The sequence below is a fragment of the Thalassophryne amazonica genome, chromosome 4 (genome assembly GCF_902500255.1).
Source record: "Thalassophryne amazonica chromosome 4, fThaAma1.1, whole genome shotgun sequence".
NCBI lineage: Eukaryota > Metazoa > Chordata > Actinopteri > Batrachoidiformes > Batrachoididae > Thalassophryne > Thalassophryne amazonica.
In genome coordinates, this window is record NC_047106.1 from 113545442 (window position 1) to 113564243 (window position 18802).

Genomic DNA, 18802 nt, shown 5'->3' on the forward strand with positions numbered 1-18802 from the left:
AAAGCATTCAGAAGTTGCCTTTGGGAGTTACAGAGAGATCTGTATATCATGATGTTATCTCTTGTATAAACTTTAAAAATGACATTGTAGTTGGCTGTTAACGGCATACTTTGTCCATTAACTTTGGTCAGGTGAAAGATAAATGTCCTCAAATTTAGTGATGAATGTTTTTTTTTGTTTTTGTTTTTTGCCCCATCCCCTTTTTTTGTGTGTGTGCGTTTGTGATGTAACCTTAAAAGTTGGATGTCATCCTAAAATCAGAATTAATTTGGATTTTTGCCTGCAATGCTGTTTAGTATAAATATTTTTCATGTTTTGCAAATGCTTTATGGATGTTTTTTTTTGGGGGGGGGGGGGGGGGGTTTATGATCCTCTCAACCATATGTTGAGCGTGTCTGCTCTTTATTGGTGGTGGATTGGACAGTCTTGGATGTAAATAAAGTACTTTGAAAGATAAATGCACAGACCCTTAATTTTCAGAAGATGTTGAGCACCCCCCACCCCCAATTCACACACACTCAAACACAGCAAAACAAGGCACACTGTTAAGTATAGTTGCCGACTAGCATTGGAGGTGTGGGTTAAATTTTGTTCAAAATCTTTGGAATTACGAAGTGATGTTTCAGGTGTAATTACATCAAGATGTTGAATTAATGCCTCAGGATAACCATACAGGCGCAAAAAGGCAGTAAATGTTTGAATCAAAATCTACATCTTAAAATTATACGTGTATACACACACACACACATATATATATATATATATGAACACTGCATCCACAAAATATCGACAGCGCTTCACTTTATCCACATTTTATTACAGCCATATTCCAAACTAAAGTACATACATTTTTTCCCCTCAAAGTTCTACTCACAGCACCCCATAATATGAAAATTTTTGCAACTTTATTGAAAATATAAACTTCAATAACATGCATAAGTATTCACACCCTTTGCTCAATACTTTGTTGATGCACCTTGAGCAGCAATTACAGCTTCAAGTTTTCTTGAATATGATGCCATAAGCTTGGCATACCTATCTTTGGGCAGTTTTGCCCAGTCCTCTTTACAGCATCTCTCAAGCTCCATCAGGTTGGATGGGGAGCGTCTGTGCTCAGCCATGTTCAGATCTCTCCAGAGATGTTCAATCGGATTCAGGTCTGGGCTCTGGCTGTGCCACTCGAGGATATTCACAGAGTTGTCCTGAAGTCACCCCTTTGATATCTTGGCTGTGCGCTTAGGGCTATTGTCCTGCTGAAAGATGAACTGTCACCCCAGTCTTAAGAGCTCTCTGGAGCAGGTTTTCATCCATGATGTCTCTGTACATTGCTGCATTCATCTTTCCCTCAATCCTGACTAGTCTCCCAGTTCCTGTCACTGAAAAACATCCTCACAGCATGACGGGGCCACCATCATGCTTCACTGTAGGGATGGTGCCTGGTTTTCTCCAAACATGACACCTGGAATTCTGCTCACAATACCCCGTAATGATATGAAAAAGTTTTGGAAATTTTTGCAAATTTATTAAAAATACAAACTAAGAAATAACATACATAGGTATTTACAGCCTTTGCTCAATACATTGTTGATGGATCTTTGGCAGCAATTACAGCCTCAAGTCTTCTTGAATATGTCACAAATCAAATTTATTAATTTATATAGTGCCAACTCACAAGGTTGCCTCAAGGCATTTCACACAACGCAACTCGGAAAAACGTGGCCTAAGACGGATCCCTTTGGAACCCCAAGCTTCATGTCACTAAGGTTAGAGGTAGTGTTATTGTACAAAACAGTAAGGACAGGTATGACATCACAAGCTTGGTGCACCTATCTTTGGACTGTTTGCCAGAATGACAATTTGCACATTGCTGAAAAAAAAAAACTTTTTCTTTCATTCTACATATAGATTTGTTGAATCAGTCAACCTACAGAAAGATTTTCATTGACCTCGAACCATTCTCAAGGCTCTGATGGACCCCCAAAAGGGTTTAAAAATTTTTTTTTTTTTTTTCTTAAATTTTGTACGGGTCACTATCTGGCCATGGTAAATTGAACTTCGCAAATGACTGCCTCCAATGCCAATGACCTGATATGACCATCTTCCTTCACAGAAAGACTCCATAATTGTGACAATCAGAAACAGGCCTCCCAGAAAACCCTTCAATGCTAAAAAATAAGCCTTAATACTAGAACATCACTTGGCCAATGTATACCTCCACTAACACTTGAGGTGTTCTAACCCATTCTTGTGCTCATTTTTTTTAAGTTAGAAAAAAGTCCTGGCTCCACCCCTCTATTTGAATCTGCTTAAAATCTAATCTTTAGGTATCTCTGTAAATTAGTGATTCCCTGAGCCAGTTTCTGTTAATATTGTGAAATAGGGCATTTCTCAACATTTTTGTGAATTTCAAGGTTCACAAAATCTGGATTGATAACTAGATGCACACAAAAAAATAAAAAAACATTAAAAAAAATCTCGTTCTTTCATTTTGGCACTCTACATGTGGTCAATTTTCAAAATGCATTATCCTCTGAGAAATTCGCAAAAATGTTGAAAAATGTCCTATCACACAATGTTAAGTGTTAGGGGCGGGAGGCAATTCTGGATCTGCCCCCTTAACTGGATCCACTCCGAATATTAGTAGTTTCCTCCTTGGCCTATACCACCTGCATGTTTCAAGAAAATTGGTTCAGTAATTTTTGCGTAATCGTGCTAATGGCCAAACAAACAGCACTGAGGTCATTAACCCCTGTAGGTCAGAGGTCGGCTCCAGGATGTGTTCATGTCTGAAAGTAAACTTTAGTTAATTTAGGTTATGTGTGCCAAATTAAATGCTTTTATCACAAAAAATGTGTTGTGAAAGTGTAGGAACACGGACCCACAACAGGGGGCGCAAATGAACGGACAATGGAGGAGTCAAATAACACTGTTTTTACTGTTGTGAAACAGGCACAACAAATACAACCGATTACAATATGGAGATTGAGCTTAATTACAACGGTGTCGTGTGGGCAGGCTTGACGATAGGAGACGTCTGTCCAAGTTGAACCGGAACCAACCCGATTTCCTCTGCCACCGAACCCCGGGAATACTGGAGCCGCCAAGTCCCGAATTCCCAGGTGGCCACTGCCTCCGCTCGTCGGATCCGGTACTGCTGGCAGGAAACAGAAACAGTCAGGTGTGGATGCGGCTGCACCCAGCAACACGGAGGGTGGAGAGTCCACCTCTCGTCAACAACAATCAAGAAATGTAGGAAGGTGAGTACTTATCCAAATGCTGTCTGGTAGTCAGCTGTCCTACAGATAATCAACAAGAATACACTTAAAGTCACACGTATGTGTAGGCTGAGATTGTTACCTCTTTGGTAAGGCGATATCTCGGCAAATGAGGTGGAGATGCCGTCCTGCTGATATACCTCCTTATTGATTGGGATCAGCTGTCTCCAGTGATGGGTGACAGCTGTCATCCTGGCTGCTCCTGTAAGGCGGCAGCGCCCTCCGGTGCCTGGAGCCCGCACTCCAGGCAGGGCGCCCTCTAGTGGTGGTGAGCCAGCAGTACCTCCTCTTCAGCGGCCCACACAACAAAATGTAGTTATTTTGCCTGTCTGCTACATTACACAACACAAGTTTTGTTAAATCAAGAAAAATGTTACGTTCGTAACAAAACTTGTGTTGTCTAGAGATACAATTTTTCATCACTTGTCCATAGCCAGTCAATATTTAATATTGTCAGAGGTCAATGACCTCTCACGATTGTCAGAGGTCAAACTTAAAATGCTTCAACATCTGAAAATAAACTTCATGCCATATACTGACACTGCTGAAAAAATGGGTGCTTTTATCACAAAAATGCAGTTATTTTGCCTATTTGCTACACTTTTATTTGTGAGTCGTCCTGTGTAACATTTTCCAGTTATAAAACACATTTTTCAAATTAAAAAAACAAACAAATCCTTAAAAGTGACGAGCAGCAAAAGATCAAACCAAGCAAAAACGCTGCAGATGAAATAACTTGATGGCAGCTTGGTAAATATGTAGTAAGACCCTTCGGCTGCCTAGTACAGCAGATAACAGAATATTTACAGAGGAATCCTTCAAATCTGGAAACAAGCACTAAAGTTGGCACAAATACTCCTTAGACATTACTCTTTTGAAAAAACTGAGTATCCACTTGAATTTTCAGTAGGCGGCCAGGTAGGGGTCAATTGAAGAATTACACAGGGGTCAACATTTAAAAATGTTTCAATCATATTGAAAGCTATACCACAATATTTGTCTGATCACAACGATACCAAAAATGTATAGTTTGGACTATCTATGACTGAATGTTATGGAGTTATGGGGTAAAAACAACAAGAATGGTAATAAAGGTCAGCATTAGTTTGTACAGGGGTCAGATGTTAAAGTTGCTCTAAATATTGTAAAATGTGATGCAAAGTATTGGTTGAGTTAATAGGGTTTTAAAAAGGAATAGTTTGCACTATGTGGCATGCTTAGTTATCATGTTACAGGGTAACATATGTCACATGTCATAGAATCCAATGGACGTCGACATTGCTCCACCTTTACCTTGCAGACCAAGCATTCAACACAGTCACAACTATTTCATTTATTAATCCTATAAGCGAGTTCATGGTTGCGAGTGCGCATGACCGACACGCTTTGGGTACTGCTTCCGGGTCAGGTCATTTGAGATAAACAAACGGGCTGGCCTGAAACCTGCAATCGAGTTAAAACGTGGACAGTTGAACTGTTAATTGACAGGTAAAGTTCCCCAAACGCTTGTAAACTTGTTACCGGGAATGCGAGATGTGAAATTTTTAACTAATGATTGGTTTAGGTTGGTAATAACACGAGGAAACAGTGATAAAGTGAGTAGTGCTTATATTATCGCTCGCCACACTCTGTGTTGATCGAGTTGTGTTTTGGAGTCTCTGGATAGTGTAACTAGTCTATTTCCACATTGTGACTTGTGGTGCTGCTTTTTTGTGCTTCTAGGTGTGATTGAGTGAGTCAGAAAAGGCAAAGATGGGCAGGATCTGTGCAGTGAAAGGCTGTCACAACAGCACGTATGTACTGGAGAAATGGAAGCAGACCTCCTGTGAATCGCATGGATGCAACAAAGGCACTGGCCGGTGTGACTGCCCTTATCCTTTTGATCTCCACCCGTTTCCAACAAAAGACAAGTCTGCCAGACAAGAATGGATACAGAGGCTGCAGAGAAAGGATGTTAAAACTGGGAAGAACTGGGAGCCACAGTATTATGACCGTGTGTGCTCAATCCATTTCATTGCAGGCAGACCAACACAAGAACATCCCTATCCAACTCTGCATTTGGGTCACAGTGCAGTGTATCATCGTGGAAGAGCACCACCAACACCTCGACAGAGCCAGCCAACCTCAACAACCTAGGCTCGGAGGAAACAGCAGCCAAACAGTACCTCACCCGAACCCATGCCTGAAGTTGAGGAGGACGATGATGTGGTACTGGAAACTGATTCCAACATTGATAAGGTCTCCCATGACCATAGTTACAGATACAAGTGTTGGTGTAAGCCTGAGGGATGTGACTGTAAAGGATGTGCTGAGAAAGACAAAGTGGAGACACCGTTTGGAAGAACTGACTGAGAAATCCATTGAAGACAAAGGTAAACCGGTAGATAAGCAGCAGCTGAAGTCATCTCGTATGATAAAAACTGACAAGAAAGTAAGACTGAACACTGGTGTCGGAAGCAGACGAGTTCTTGATGCACTATTGAAACAGCTGGAACCAGGCATCAAACATCTACGTTACTGGGCAGGAAAGAAGGTAGTGTCAACAAAAGCTCGACAGTTTACACGAACACCGCAGAAGTCTGGGCCTGGCAGGAAACTTCATGCAAAAGACGAGTTTGTGCTTGTTCTCATGAAACTGAGGCTAGGACTAACCCATTCATTTCTGGCAGACTTTTTCCAGATACCTAACAGTACCTGTTCACAGATCATCAACACGTGGGTCAAATTTCTGGCCAGTGAATTGAAGCCACTCATCTTTTGGCCACGAAAGGAGGACGTTTGTTGTGAAAGTGTAGGAACACGGACCCACAACAGGAGGCGCAAATGAACAGGCAATGGATAAGCCAAACAGTAACAATTTAATGTTGTAAATTGTGCACAACGGAGTACAGACAATAACAGGTTTGGAACTACAGTCAATTATACGTTGAGTGACGTGTGGGCAGGCTTGAGGATAGGAGACGCCCATCCAGAACCGAGCCGGATCCCACACGGCCTTCACCGCCAACGGATCTGAAGAACACCGGAGCCACCAAGTCCTGGGTCCCCAGGTGGCCACCGTCTCCAGCTGTCAGACCTGGCACTGCTGGCAGAGAACAAAAACAGCACAGGTGAGTGTGAGTACGCACACTCAGTAATCCCACAGTCTGTGTTCCTTAGGGAGGGAGCACCTCCACCTCCAATAGCACACTTGTGCAGCTCCTGTCTAACCACTTATCTGGTTGGGGTGTGAAGCGAAGCCGTCATTGTTCATACCAAACGCCAATCCAGCAGATAAGGCACACCACAGGAAAGCAGCTGTAAAAAGAGTTCAGACTATGACACAGTTTTCAGTACAGCAGAGAATTACCTTTAAGGTAGCTGATTTCTCGGCGGGGAGGTGGAGTTGCAGTCCGGCCTTTATGGTGATGGTGATGTGATGTGGATGAGTAACAGCTGGTGCTAATGACGAGTGACAGCTGTCACTCCCGGTTGCTATGACGCCCTCTCTTCAAGCAGGGCGCCATCTGGTGGTGGTGAGCCAGCAGTACCTCCTCTTCAGCGGCCCACACAACAACGTTGTCACCACTGCACCTCCTTCCCTACGCAAGATTTATGGGCACAAACTCAGGTAAGTAGGCCCTAAACATGGTAAAACATGGATCAGTTGATCCATAATAATGTAAATTTGACAAAAATTGGTAAAAGTGGTGTCTTTTTTGCTGCAGATGTACCACTGACTGCACCGAGATCTTCATGGAGCGTCCACGACAATTGGCACTGCAAGCGGCCACCTGGTCTGACTACAAGAAACACAACACCGCAAAGCTGCTAGTATGCATTTCACCCAATGGCTTCATCTCCTTCCTGTCATCATGTTGGGGAGGTTGTGCTTCTGACAGGCACATAGTTAAAGAAAGTGGATTCCTGGACTTGACTGAACCTGGAGATTTGGTGTTAGCAGATAGAGGATTTCCCATACAAGCAGACCTTCTGAGTTGGTTTGCAACACTAGAAATCCCACCTCCTGGCAAAGGTGCAGAACAGATGACTGCTGCCGACGTCAAGAAGACAAAGAGAATCGCCAATGCTAGAATCCATGTGGAGTGCGCAATAGGCAGAATGAAGTGGTTCCATATACTGAAGACCACTCTGCCACTGACTCTTCTCCCATTGATTGATGATATTGTTATTGTATGTGGTCCCCTTTGTAACTTACTACAGCCACTGGTGCAGAAATAGACTACAGTCTATTTGACTGGGGAAAGACCATTGTTGGGCTAGGCATCTGTTTAGCTTCACTCAGGAGGAGGTGGGTGGCACCCTGGGTGGTGGCATAAACCTGGAGCCATCTTTTTGTGGGGTTATTTAAAGTGATTGTTTCAACCAAAGTTAATAAAAATTTAGACATTGGACACTTTACAAGATGCGCAAAAACGAACAGGTAAAAATGCATTTGCGTCAGAGAATGACACTTTCCTGCGTAAGTACATGTAGTACGAGGTATATGTACGAGGATGTCAGATCTTTACTATACAAAGCAGAACCTTTGCAAGTATGCCATCAACGTTACATTTTTTCTTCTGTTTTCATGCATCATCAATAATTGCCTTTGGTGAAATATTAAAAGTAAGCATTCTGGGCTTGAGTCAAATTTATTACTAATATTCTACTGCAGTAAATACAAATGAATGGAAGTGAACAGAAACAATAAAATGACATCTTGACTTTGCTGCTAGTAACAAGAATAAATAATACTGAGTTGTGGGTACTGCAAATCACAAAATGTTTACACATAGGGAATGAATTGGATATTAAAGTACAGTATCATCAAAGCCACAAAATTTGGTGCATCAAAATTATTCCAGTGCAAAGTGACTGAACTCTTACATCCACAAAACTTCACGGCTCTGAAAATAAGGCGCCTTGCATGTAAATGAGTTGTAGGCAAATAATACTGAATTGATAATACTGAAGTAAATAAGACAAACTGGCCACAACTTATATTGTGGCCAGTCTGTATTTACCCATGGCACAGTGGTGCCATGGGTAAATATCCTGTGTTTAGTTTGCATGCTTGCAGTTTAATACCAGTCCAGGCACACTTATATCACTAGTGAGTCAAACAACACCCTGTTCTGTTATCTCAGTTGTAAGTACTGGATTTAAAGATCCACCATCAGAACAGTCTGCGGCTGCACTGTCCGTCTGCAGATCCGCCAAACAAAATACGAGCCAATGTGCCACCAACGTTACTGTGCTGATGTCACAAATATCGTAACGTTGCTTTGACCAATGGGACGTCGTGAATGTCATCGTCTTGGTGTCATGTTGGCCCGTATTTCCTGGTGACTGATCCTGGAACTAAAGGACGGCACAGGGTATTTTAAGAGGAAACCTTGCAATATTATCTTGAGTCACAGCACACCTTTTGTTTCTCTTTGAAGATGACAGCAAATAACAATGCAAGTCACTTGTTTGCATATCCAAACAGTACATTGCTGGTTCACACAATAGCTGTCAATTATTTGCAGGCAGGACAGTGCCAAGATGATGTGCTATCCATTGATGAACTGAATCCTACACATCCCCAGTGAAACCACAGGTAGCACTTGTCACACCCAACACTGTTCTCAGACTCCTCTGTGATCTGCTGCTCATCTTGGCACCCTTCGTGGCACACACCGCACAAGTAAATGGGTGCAGCACAAGCAGTACGCTGCCTCTTCTTTGGTGACCTGCATTTTGAGGTAGACTTTCTGGTGTCAGGTTCTTGAGTCGAGTCTGCTGCATTATCTGCAATTCAAGATGGGTGCTCTCTAGGTGGCAGCACAAGCAACGAAGTTCAGTTTTTGAAAAAGAATTACAATGAAAACCCAGGCAAAACAACAGTACTGTACCAGAATTCCTGAATACAAAAAACTATCTAGAAAGTTCCAACAGTTAAGTCTGCATTGTGAATACCTGTGCTTTCGTCTACTGGTCCATGTAGACTGCCTGTTGGTTATCTATTGTCTGTCTGTTGACTGGTTATTTTGCTCATGACCTGGGGGTTCAGAAGTTCCGGAGCAATATAACCAGTGAAGAAGGACTTTGCTGCTTGCTGGATCTGAGGAAATGACAGGAAATGACAGATAAATAGGGAGTGCATGTATCTCAAACCATGGACAACACAGAGCTAAAAATATTGAAGACTTACGCTGCTGTTTGTTGACACAGTTTCTGAAAAATAAAATAAAACAACTTGCCTCATTCCAGCGTGTTGGATCAAACTTGATCCTCTCCAGGTGGTGGCCTTTATTTGTATGCACATAGAAATCGCACCAAGTCCCTTTTGTGACACCCATCTGGACCTGCAAAAAATAATCCAAAGTACAAATAATTATTAAACTTATGACAGACAAAAAAATTATGGCATGAACAGAGGAAAATCAGAAAACTCAGAATACATACCTGAATTTGGGTGTAGTGGGAATGTGTGTGTTTCAGCTTGAGTTGTCCATCTTCCTTCATGAGGTATGCCAGGTGTGCTTCTGGATCCTGAGGAGACAGATGGGCTATGCTGATCGGACACTTGATTTCCACCAAACCCAGAACACATACATGCACTCAACCAAGCCATCTGGACTGGCCCCAAGATAGACCTGGTCGGCACACACCACTAAACCACACTGGACCTGGAAGATTGGCTTTGTGTGACTCTGTTCTTTATAGAGGGACATGTAGGCTCGTGCTGCCACTGGTTCCTTCAAACGTCCGTATTTTAGAGCTGTCAGGTCAGATGAGGCACTTGTTAACCCATTATTTTCTGTATCAGTCTTGATGTGTCCTGGGGTCCTCGCTTTAAGCTTCATACCTGGCAAAGCAGTAATATTGCAGGACATGATTTCAACTTCATAATATTAAACAAACTTCCAAGTTTTTGGTCAACCAAATTATACTTACTTTGGTGAGTACTTCATGAGCAACAGAACCAGTGATCCGGCCCTTTCTCAGGTCTAACCATTTCCTGTTTGTTGATTGGCCCCTGGTGTACATCTCAAGGCTCTGCACCTCACCATCACTGTACTGAGGTAGATTCTCTATGAACGTTGCTACATCTTGGAAATACAACCAAGCAACCCAATAAAAACAGATTTCATATTAAAATTCATAGTTTATTTCCTTACAGGTCATTTTAAAATACCCATGCATACTATTCATGGTAAAAGGCTGAAGCAGGAAAACAAAAGCTTTACATTTAGCTTTCCACCATGAAAGAAAGTTGCTCAACAAAGCATAAGAAAACAAAACTAATAGTCTAATACACACCTATGGTATCGTGTTTTGCTGCAAGATCTACTAAGCTAGAAGGCACAGCTGGGGATGTTTCCATCTCTTGTCCAATGGCAACATTGATGTCACTACCTGGGTCATATTTTGGTGCATCTCCCAGGTCCACATAGTGAAAGAGGCAGGCCTCAGGGCAGCTGTCGTATAGGCCATTCAGTAATGAGGCAAGTGTTGGCTTCCTCCGCTCTGCTGGCTTGAACAAATGCCTAGCAACTGGATTGATTGTAGACTTGCCTTCTGCTCCTGTGATACATGTACATGTACAAATCATACTGGTCAACAAAACCTACAAGGTAAAAAGTTCAATCATGCAATGGCATGGCTCTAAAATGTACAAGTCACTAGGAAGCAGCAATTCTGGAGTGGTAAAACACTACATGAATGTATTGTTGTCAGTACAATACGTTAATGGACTGGTGGCACGACCTGGCAACTCTACATAAATGATTCCTCATAGGATTTGGAATTTTAGACCTTGTTCCTTGCTTGTACTGTGGCTTGTACAACTGCATTTCAGAGATTTTAATGGGTTTCACTTCTTGCTTTCCTGATGTACAAGACTTTGTACAAGACTTTGTCCAGCCTTTCTGCCATGCGTGATCTACCTTAAACAGCACTGCTGCAATGTGGTTGCATGTTGAACCATATCTGAAATGCAAAAAGAAAAACATAACAATGATTTGGGTACAACAGAGAACTTAATATGTGACAATACTTTCATCTTGTTTGCCATTGATCTTTACCCAGAAAAACAAGAGTAGTAAGCACTCTCCACTTTGCTTGTCTTTTTGTTTTAACAAATCCACAGTCTATGTGGGACATCACCGATGTTCTGCGAGTGTGTGCAACCTGCTTTTAAAAAGCAGTAGCTTGATTTGGCTGTAATCTGATGGTACAGAATTTCCCGAAGCCACTTAGAGTCAAAGTATGAATAGCCCTTTCCTTCTTTGTAGTCAGACATGAGCCGTTGGCCAAGCTCCACATCTCTATTCCAGAAAATAAAGGATTAAAAATGTACATGGAAAATTCAATGAGTAAAGTAAATTGCTAAACACGTACATTTAACCCGTCCACTGCAGAGGGCGACTTAGTCGCTGGCCATCATTGATGTACATGTGATAAAAATGACACTACCTTCGCCGTTGGTCCACTACAGTCTATGACATCATGAAAATAGCCTTTGACGTGGTGTCCCATGAAAGGTGACAGGAGCAAAATAGCCAGCAGTGGAAGAGTTAATTTTTTTTTTTTAAAGTCAAGTCAACAAACCTAATATCAGATGGTGTCAAACTCAGAATATACTGAGCGATGTCAAAGTACATTGTGGGGGGCCATAGACCAATACCTTCAGCCTCCTTCAGCCAGTCTTCTGTCAAGTCCGAAAAGGGATCTGGCAACTGCACTCCACCAACCTGAATAGTTAATTGTAATGTTAATGGGCAACTGAGGAGCCTTATGTTGTCATCTGCTGTTGATGTGTATAATATTTTATAGCCTTCCTTCAGTAGCCCTCTGTATTGTGCTGCCTTCTCAAGAGCTTTCTGTCTTGCTGATGGCTTGATGGCAATACACATTTTATGTGCAGCAAATGCCAAGGCTGCAAGTTCTTCTTTACGACCAATGACTGGAAGCTCCCGTTTTCTCAGAAAGTCCTTCAGTGACTCAGCACTCCACCTCTGGTAATCAGCAAGTGACATCTCCTCTCCACCATCTATTGCACAAAGAACAAGTTACTGCTTTTAGCCTATAGATGACTTGAAAGTAGAAACATTTACTTTTATGATTTCCACCCACCACTGTTGGCCACATCCTGAACCAGTGCTGGTGCCGGAAAAGTACCAGCAGCAGAGAGTGTGGGACTGCATGGAGGTATGATGTGTCTCTTTGGTGCCGGTGTGCCATAATGAGGTTGAACCGTCTGCTGGAATGTGGCATTTCCAGCTTTAGCAAAGGCTGGTGACAAACCTGCAAACAGTACATACATCTCAACATATGCACTTAAAAGAGTGTGTGCTTTAATAAGTGACAATAAGTTCATCTCTGGTTCATGAGCCAAAGTATAGATGTGACACTACTCTCAGCATGGACCTAGGTCTGTTCTGTCTTTGGCTGTTTGGGCTGCCGTGGCCTGCACAGCCTGGGGTTGAATGAAATTAGACAGTGCACGAGATGTTGGCACACACTTGGTGCTGCCAGTGCCACACAGTAGTGTCTTCTGAATAAGTACATACAAAGCAGACATTTCTTCAGTAAAAATAAAATTATTACTGAATGGGCTTCTGACAGAACTAATTCAGTAGACGGTGCGCAAGTAAGACACGCCTAATGCACAATTTTACCCACCCTGTGTGATTCTTTTGACTTCCCAGCCTGCTTCCCAGGCCCTTTTCTCATGCTGACTGGATGCTGATGGATTCATCATACAGTGAGCCAACTGCCTGTAAGAGACAGACAGATCTATAATAATGTCATCGAGTGCATTGTTTGGGCTGCACACACAACATTGAACATGCGAGCGATAATAGGTGAAACAGGTTTCTATTTACCAAAAACCAAGACAATCACAACAGTAGTGATATAAATCTGTGCTGTCATTCTTACTTTGGTTGAAAGCAGTAAGATGTAGGCTGCAGACAGAGTGTCAAAGTCGTTTAGATTTTTAAAAACAGCTTTTAAAAATAGTGCAGCCGTTTTGTGTGCAGCGCTGTTTTTCTCAAATGACCTTTGACCGTACCCAGCATGCAACGCGCGTGACATCCCGAACTCGCTTATTAGTTCAACCAATAATTTGCACCACTTTTTACCAAAATTGGAGCAACTTTAACTTCTAACCCCTGTACAAACTGAAAATCAAGTGGATACTCAGTTTATTCAAAAGAGTAATGTTTGAGGAGTGTGTGTTCCAATTTTGGCGCTTGTTTCCAAAAATGAACAATTGTTACAGTTATCTGCTCCACTATGCTCCCTTGTTTTCACTCAGACTCACTGCAGCAAATTCAAGGTGGATCTGCATGTTAAATTTACGCCACATGCTCTTCCTGACGCAACATGACATGACATGTGGCAGAGGTGGGGGTTTGAACCGCGAACCTTCCACACTGAAACCAGCCACACTTTGCCACCACCCCATGCTGGATATGTCACGATTATAAACTCCATAATTCCGGTGTAAAGTATAAATTTGCAGCGTCTCAGTCACACAGGCAGCAGATGTGTAAGTGGCTTTTTCAGTTTGTATATTTTGGGCTGTAAATAAAACCCAATTAGCTATAAATGCACAGAGTGGTGTTGGAAGGTATTGAGCACGTGAGCGTATTAATTAAACACGTGGGGAAAATAATGTCCTCCTTTGTCCTGCAGGGGGCGACCGGCGCTCATTTTAAAATGGGCGTCGAGCCTCTTCCTATCCTCGCCTCCTCTTTCCTCTCCTCTCTCCTCTCCTTTCCTTCTCCTCTCCTCCCTGTTTTCCAAAGATGCTGCAGGATGTATCTTCTTCCTCTTCGTCGTCGCGGCTCAGGTTGAATGTGTGAACCTGTTTCAGGATTATTTGGAGCAGCAGAGGATTATCTAAATGTAAAAGGTAAGATTTGCTCTTTGCTAATGGTTCAGGCTGTGTTCCCTGCGCACTGTAATTGGTGATTTAGAGCTGCTCTTCTTTTAAATTTTTTTGTCCATTTGTGTGCTTCCAGGCGTAAGGTTAGCTAATAGCAGCTAGCCTCAGGTGGCTTTACCTCGGCGGGTTCGTCATCTGCCATTTTCACTGTTTGTCTCCTTTAAATTCCTCTTTTTCATATCTACACATACTTTATTAAACCGTGGGAGCAGTGAATGAGTGAATGCTGGTAAAAGTGAATTTTATGGTTTCTGGTTTTATTCCATTCTGTAACTGACTGGACTGAGGCGTAGGCGTGTGCCAAAGGGGGGCCCCGGTGGCCAGAGTCGGACAATTTTAATTAAAGTCACTGCCACATTTGTGGCTCCTCAGTGAGTCACTAAAGGTATTTCCCACACTCTTATGAGCGCCACTATCTTAGCTTATGACAAGCTAAAAGTGGACGCTCTCTTAAGCCGTGGTCACAACCCGCCGTACTTGCACGTGCGTGCAGTCTACTTGCAAAAACGTGGGCTAAATTTGGAGATCCGTACGTCGTAAGTACTGCCTCAGTACCAAATTAGGAGCACGCAGACACGCCGTAGAGGTTTTAGTGCATGCAGAACTTTCACTGCGGTCAGGCTGCGGATTCACCAGCAGTATAGATGACGCACGTTGTGAGTACTGCCTCCGTACGGATTCAAAGCAGCACATTTTCATTCAATTACTGTTTTCATTCAATTACTGTTGAATTAACCAAATCCGTACGGAGGCAGTAGGCTACTCGCCACATACTATGGAATTAAATTGTCGGTATCAGATCTTGAAGATTGTGATACACATATATAAATTAGAATTAAGTTGAAATTTAAAAAGCTGGTAATCAAGTGTGTAGTGAATATATTCCTCTATCAGTGTTTCACACCTTGTGTGACTTTTCACTAACTCTGATGTGGGGAGGCCGACAGACTTGCATGCACGACGCAGCTTCTCACTTGAACTTTGACTTTATTTCCAAACTTCAGCAACACAGGCACTCCACAGCTTCAGTCTGATAACTAGCTGTAACTTTTCGAGGCAAGTAAACACTCGTACAACTGACCGCTGCAGGCTGGACATGCTCATGCATCACCGACGCTGAAAAACACCTGCCGCTCCGGTCCTGCTCATAACGCACACATCAAAAGAAAAGCCCCCCCCCCCCCCCCCCCACACACACACACACACACACACACACACTGCTTTATTGTCAACTCTCTTTATCATTACACTCCTAGAGGCGTGCGCTGAATGTGCTCCCTCCCTTCTCTTGCTACTGTCTCCGTACGTTTTCACAAAAACATAGTGGCCATGGCATCTGCAGAAAACGTACAGCGGAAAAAAAAACGCACAGTGGGTTGTGACCGGCGCTTTATGGCCAAACAACCTTCCACAGTTTCTGGGGATTCTGTGTTAGTACGCACCCACGGGTGAATTCCTGCGCAAAAAGTAGTTCCTGTGCGATAATGAGTATATCTCATCTAAATTAATTCTAAAATTTACCAGTAATAAAATTATAAAGAGAACTGAAGTTTTAAGAGTGGCCATAATAAATATTTAAGAAACTTAAAAGTTTATGAGCTTTGCAAACATTGACAGCATGAAGTTTGATGCGGAAGAGTTCAGAAAGATATGATTGGAATGTTTTGATTACCATTTACAGTTGGCGATGAAAGACTTGGATGTAACTTCGTGTTAAAGTCAGAACAAGAAGCTGCACTGAAAGAGATCTAGCTGGGAAAAGACACATTCTGTATGTTGTTGCTCCAATGAGAGCGGCACACTGAGCAAGGTGGCGAAAGTAGTCTGATGAGCTCAATCTGTCGGCGAGCTATCCCACAATGCCAAAATAGCAGAGATGTCGGTCCAGTGAGAGCGGCGCTCTGAGCAGGGTAGCTGGTAGCGCATTACTTAGTAACACACTACTCTAATCTGACCGCTTTTTTTCATTAGCAAGTAATATAACGTGTTAATTTTTCAAATCAGCAATTAGATTAAAGTTACTCAGCCGAGTCACTGTGGGTTACTATTATGTTTGAATTGTGAGTCGATTGCAGCTTTAAAACAGGTGTCTGACTAGGGATGGGTATTGATAAGATTTTATCGATATCGATGCCATTATCGATTCTGCTTATCGATTTGATTCCCTTATCGATACCTCTTGTGAATTTTGTACTAAAAGTAGGCTTTACAGGTTTTCGATGTATTTCATTGAGTCTTAAAGTAAATAAATATGAAATTGGTCACTGTATCCTTGATCTCTGGACATAAATAAAAATAAACAAAATGGTGTTTCGCTTTGAACTGGACTATGTCGTTCTAACTTGACTCGGCAGAGAGCCATGCAGCGTTTGGAGCTGTGTGAAAAGAATGGAGGACGATTCTCATTTCTTTCAAGACAAGACAGGAGTCCCAGTTAGTAACTTTAATCCACACAAAAGTGACTCACGATTGACATATTCAGGGATGAAAGTGGTGCAAAATAAAAAAAGCTGAAACCCAAAATTACCCCCCAACACCACCTGCACAAAAATGTTTGAATTCTAGAAGCTCTGAAATGCAATCTGGGACTATTACAGACGATAAACTGGAGTGAATGCAGCATCCATTTAGTGAGGAAAAACCCAACTTTCCTTATTCAAATTCATTCCAGTAGTATTCTGCTCTTACAAGGATGCAGCAGTTTTCTAACTTGACAGATAGTTCTGGAGGAAATCACTGAAGAAATTAACACATTGAAAATATGGTTTGACCGAAACAAACTGTCATTAAACTTAAATAAGACAGGGATGAAATGGAGGTGTAAGAGTCACTAGGTGTTCACAGGAAACACTTATTTATTTCTGTATGTGCATTGTTAGTTGGTTTTATATTTTCTGTTGTGTTTCTATTCAGGTCCTTTTTGTCTCTCTAAAATTGTATATAATAACTAATCATTAGATTATTAATATATAAACAAAAATAAATAAAAAAATATTACAATTTGTAATACATTTGACTCTTTTATGACAACAAACGCTTATTATACAGAAAACAAATGCACCCAAACGTGATGACAGATGCAACTGCTTAATGCTAAATTTAACATTTAAAATGCCATAGACATGCTAACGTGTTAGCATCGCTCCTGTTTTTAAGTTATAAAATACATCTATCAACTGTTTCAGAAGACCATAACAGGTCGGTTTAACATAAAAAATGTAAATAATACTCACAGACATATGCTCTTTAGGGTTTTAGCGGGGGAAATTAAGATACAGCGAAAGAAAAAAATGAATAAATGAAGCAATAGATCAAAGCACTGCTCAGTCTGCGAACTACTGCTTCAATTGGTTCAAGGTTCAGAGCAAAGCCGCGCTGCAGAAAAGTTGATTACGGACCCGCTGTAGGGTCTGTAATCAATGTAGAGAAATTATAATTTTCCTGACAAACACCCGCCAAAACAATGGCCACTCTGAAGGACCGATAATGGAATCATTAAGCAAAAAGCTTATTGATGTCGGTGGATCGAATCATTTCTTAATGATACCCGAAAGGAACCGGTTCTCGATACCGATCCCTAGTCCCGACAAGATGCAGGTTGTCTCTGAAAAGTGCTGTGACGCTCAGAGCTATGGTTTTACAAAGACGTTTTTACTTTTTTTTCTTCTTCTTCTTCTTTAAAACTGTGCTGCTCTGCGTGTTCTCATTAAAAACAGCTGATCCGCGGTGCGCAAATACGAATGCTTTTTTCCACTCAAATGCACCCAAGTCTCTTTCTGAGGATGACATGATGTACAAACGCTGATTAAAAACTTTCTTACCTGTCAGTCTGGTCATGTTTTCAGCAGAAATAAACAGCAAACCTGCTTGTGAGTTAGTCAATCCTAGCCACCTTGTGCAGATAATAACACGAAAGCAATAAATACTATCATCTTCTATCTCACCACAATAAAAGAGTACATAATGACGGTGAAACAATTAGACAGTGGTGAACTTTGATGCACTTACTCTTTCAAAAAAGCAACTTTTTTTTCTTTTACAGCTACTATTCCTTAGCCACTCAAAGTGGGTGAGTGGATAAGGAACTGGCCTGCCAATCTGGAGACCTGGCTTTGAATCTGCAGTGACGGAAGGGTGGACCAATTTTTAGTGGGGGCCGTTTGATCGGTGACACTGGATAATAATAACCGGTTTAGACTCTTTATCTTTTTTTGGAATTGAATGGCCGTCTGCAAAATCATTACAGTTAACGTGGATGTTTTTAGAGGAAAAAAAAAAAATCAATAACCTCATTCCTTCAGGGAGTGAATTTCTCCCAGCATATCCTCTTATTTTAGACAAATAAAATGGCATGAAAAGTAATGTGTATATTTTTAAGTCTGATAGATTCATTCATTCATATCTGCATTTCATCCAGGGAAAAAAGCCTATGTAAATAAACATTTATTATAAACACAACGCGACACAAAAGAGTAAAGTAAAGCCTTTTAAGAGAAAGAGGGTCCACGCTTATGATCTGAAATAGACTTACTGTACATTTAAAGAAAAACTGACTCCAAATATGACTAAATTAAGTAATTTTATTTAATTTTGGAAATGCACT

At 41.7% G+C, this 18802-nt stretch overlaps 1 protein-coding gene across 1 annotated transcript in view; it reads left to right on the forward strand.

The window, feature by feature from the left end:
• Positions 1 to 14036: 14036 nt before the first annotated feature.
• The window catches only part of mtus2b (microtubule associated tumor suppressor candidate 2b), a 163337-nt gene continuing 158571 nt past the window's right edge, over positions 14037 to 18802 (forward strand). Inside the window, exon 1 of the mRNA XM_034168835.1 lies at positions 14037 to 14166. The gene's annotated coding sequence lies outside the window, so the exon portion shown is untranslated. The remainder of the gene's footprint in view (positions 14167 to 18802) is intronic.